Raw genomic sequence first — 4,313 nt, forward strand, 5'->3', positions numbered from 1 at the left:
TGGAACTTGAGGCTTCATGGTCTTGCCGAACATGAAGGCGAAGACATTAAACAGAAGGTCGTGGACATCTGCGCTGCAGTGCTGCCAGAGGAAAAGGGAAAGTTCGCTGCCGAAATTGACGTGGTTCATCGCGTGGGAAGGAGGCTCGACGTAAACCAGAGGCCAAGAGCTGTGATTCTCCTGTTCAGATCCAGGCATATCAGAGACTTGCTGTGGAAAAGTGCAAAGAAAAGCTGTTTTTTGAAAGAAAAGAAGTTGAGATTTGCTGAAGATCTGACGGCAGTTGATAAAAGAGATCAGGAGTCAGCTGTGGCCAAGTGTTGAAGCTGCACGAAAAGAAGGCAGGAGGGCTTATTTTGTTGGGACCAGAGCATTTGTGGATGGGAAGGAGATTTTTGTGAAGTAGGCAATGATATTTATGTTTGACTCGAGTTTACAAATGCCTACAGTATGCCAGGTCACATCAGGTGAACTTTAATGTTATGCGGGGTTTGGAGATGTAAACTTCTGTTCTGAAGTTCTTCTGCGAGTATGTGTTCACTCGCTGTTTTTTCACTTAATGTTAGAGGTATGAGAAATTTACTTAAAAGAAAAGCAATCTTTTTGTTTTGTAGAAAATATTTTTGTGATTTTTATTTCATCCAAGAGACACATGCATCTGAATCAGACTTTCAGTTTTGGAAAAGCCAGTGGGGAAACGATATGTGGATGTCGTATGGTAGCAATCATTCTGCAGGTGTTGCAATTTTGAAGGGTAAATTTAGAGGTAAAATTGTTAAAAGTTATTCACATTCTTTGGGCAGATGGGTCATTTTGATTGTCGAATTCAAGCAGCAATATTTTGTATTAGGGAATATATATGCAACGAACAGTGTTGTAAGGAATAAAAGTTTACTACAAGAATTTGAAGAAAAAATCAGAAACATCTTGGACCGTTTTCCAGATGCTAAACTAATTCTTGGAGGAGATTATAATTCTATTTGGGATAATAATTTAGACTGTATTCCTCCTCGTGGAAATAGTTTAAATAATTTCAATGAATTGCATAATTTGTGTTTAGGATTGGATTTAATTGATATTTGGAGGATCAGAAACCCAACTAAACAAGAATTTACATGGTGTTCTAGTGACAGGAGTAAACAATCTAGAATAGACTTTTGGCTCATATCCAGTGTATTAGAAAATCAAGTAAGCCAGGTTACTGTGGAAACATCTGTCCTTACTGACCATAAAGTCATTTATCTAGTTATTGATTTATCTGGAAATACTAATAAAAATATAAGAACACGAACACACTGGAAATTAAATAAGGCAATATTGGAAGATGACTTGTTTAAAAAAAGAAGTTAACAATATTTTGAGTTGCTGGAACAATGCAAAAAGTCCAAATAAGTATGGTACCAATTGGGAGTACATGAAGTACCTTATAAGGAAGCAAGCTATTGTTAGAGGGAAAATAATAGCACAGTCTAAAAGGACTAGAGAGGAACAAGTAATAAAAGAGATAGTTAATTTGACAAGTATTAATGTAATGAATCAGCAGGACAAACTCAGGTTATTTGAATTACAGTTACAATTAGATGAGATGTATGAATATAAAGCCAAAGGGGCATTTGTAAGGTCTAGAGGAAAATGGCTTGAAGAAGCGGAGAAAAACTCCAGGTACTTTTTTAATTTAGAAAAAAGAAGTGCTGAGCTGAATTCTGTATTAAAACTTAATATGAATGGGGAGGTGTCTGAAGATTATGTTAAAATTTCTAATTATATATCAACCTTTTATCAGACGTTATATAGTAAAGAAGATGATGGCAATACAAGACTTTTTTTTAGAAAGCATTAAAGCAAATGCTAAATGTACAGATCAGGATAGTATGATGTCGTGCGACAAAGATATTTCTATAGAAGAAGTTAGATTTGGTATCAGTAAATTAAAAGACAATAAATCTCCCGGTAAAAATGTTTTACTATGTGTGTTTAATGAAGCTATAGAACGTGGTGAGTTACCGCCATCATTATGTCAGGGATTGATTAGTCTGATACCAAAAGCTAATACGGACACTACCCTAATAGACAATTGGAGATCTATTACATTACTCAATAACGATGTTAAGGTGTTTGCCATTATTTTTGCAGAAAGATTAAAAAAATGCTTGGAGCAAATTATAGACGATTGCCGATCAGGATTCATGAAGGGCAGACATATAAGTAATAATATTCGTTTGGTCCTAGATTTAATTGATTATAATGAGTATATTGATAGTGAACGTTTTATATTTTTTGTAGATTTTTATAAAGCATTTGACACCATTAACCACAAATTTATGTTTGAGATTTTTGATTTTTTTGGCTTTGGTGATTTCTTTAAAAGGGCCATTTATACTTTATATAATGGGTGTAATAGCTCAGTAAAACTTGCAAATGGCACTACCCCCAGATTTCTCTTAGAAAGAGGCATAAGGCAGGGATGCCCAATATCTCCTTTTTTATTTTTACTTGTAACCCAGACAATGACTCTTTACATTAACAAATATAATTTTCACGGAATCAGGATTTTAGAAAGATAAATAAAATTAGCATTTAATGCATCTGTCAATTAGCATCTGTCAATTAGCAGATGATACAACAATATTTGTTAGAGATTCATTTGAAATAAAAAATGTGATCGATTGTTTGAATGACTTTTCATTGGTCTCAGGGTTAAAATTACATTTAAACAAATGTGAGTTGTTCCCTCTGAAAAATTGTGAACTTCTTGATATTAATGGCATCCCTGTAAAGAATGTTGTTACCTATTTAGGAATCAAAATATGTAAAGATGAAAAGGAAAGGGGACAGCTTAATTTTCAACCTGTGGTTCAAAAAGTTAAAAATCGATTTAATTTATGGTTAATGAGAGACCTGTCAATGAACGGTAGAATACTTTTATCAAAAACTGAATGTTTATCTAGTCTGCTCTATCCTGCTATTTCACTAGAAGTCCCTAATAACATCATTAAAGAAGTGGATAAAAATCTTTACAATTTCATTTGGAGAAATAGATCTCATTACATTAAAAAAGGTACCTTAACTAATTCGGTTGGTAATGGAGGCTTAAATGTGCTTGACTTCAGCACATCAAATGCAGTTTAAAAGAACAGATGGATCAAGAATCAAATTCAATATAAAAATAAAATCTAATCTTTGAAAAGATGGGTGGTGTTGCTTTTCTGTTGCAATGCAACTTTGAAATAAGTAAGATTCCAGTTAGATTAAGTAATTTTCACAAGCAGGTGCTACTCTCATGGATGCTTATATATAAGCATAATTTCTCTCCAAATAAATGTATAATTTGGAATAACAGGTATATAATGTTTAAACATAAAACTTAGTTTTTTCAAAAATGGGTAGACAATGGTATTATATTTGTTTAACAGTTATTTAATGAAAATGGGCACCTGTATACCTACATAGAATTTCGTCAAAGGTATAATATTCCAATAATCCTTATAGAATATTGTGTAGTGTTTGATGCTATATTATCCGGACTAAAATGTCTGTTTAAAGGAAATGTGAATAAGGAGACTGTGAGTCTCAGACCTGATGTTGCAATTAACAGAGTTACTATTAATGATAGAAAATTGAATAATTATTTTATCAGGAAGTTACTAACAGAATACAGCCCAATATTTTCTAAAACATACTGGCATTCTAAATTTGAGTGCATTGACTGGAAATATGCATGGTTGCTGCCTAAAAAATATTGTATAACAAATAAGGTGAGAGAAGTACATTTTAAAATACTCCATCTGGTGTACCCTGTTAAAACTCTTTTTCTTAGATTTCGTACTGATGTAGATGTTATATGTGATTTCTGTGGGACTGAGAAAGAAAATGTTGTGCACTTATTTTGTAACTGCATTTATAGCAAAATGTTTTGGATAGATTTGGAATGTTTCCTTTGTAAATGCCTAGGCATGAAAGTTTACTTTTCTGAAAAAGATGTATTTTTTTATTTTAATAGACAAAGATTACCACCAAATGTGGCCTTTATTGTTAATCTTTGTTTGATTATGGGCAAATACCATATACATAAACAGAAATGGGCTAAAGGAAAACCCAACTTTTTGTTATTTCAGATAGATATGAAAAATTATATTGAGTTACTACTTGGGTTGAAAAACAGTAAAGCAAAACGCACTAGGTCTCTTTGTGAAGCTTTTCTGTTATTTATATGATGATCTCATACCTGTTCTTTTTTTATGTTTTTTTTTTTATTTATTTATTTTATTTTTATTTTTACCTGTATTATTATTTATATAATACTGTATATTTTC

The sequence above is a fragment of the Sinocyclocheilus grahami genome, unplaced genomic scaffold (assembly GCF_001515645.1).
Source record: "Sinocyclocheilus grahami isolate Dianchi unplaced genomic scaffold, SAMN03320097.WGS_v1.1 scaffold297.1, whole genome shotgun sequence".
NCBI classification, from domain to species: Eukaryota; Metazoa; Chordata; class Actinopteri; order Cypriniformes; family Cyprinidae; genus Sinocyclocheilus; species Sinocyclocheilus grahami.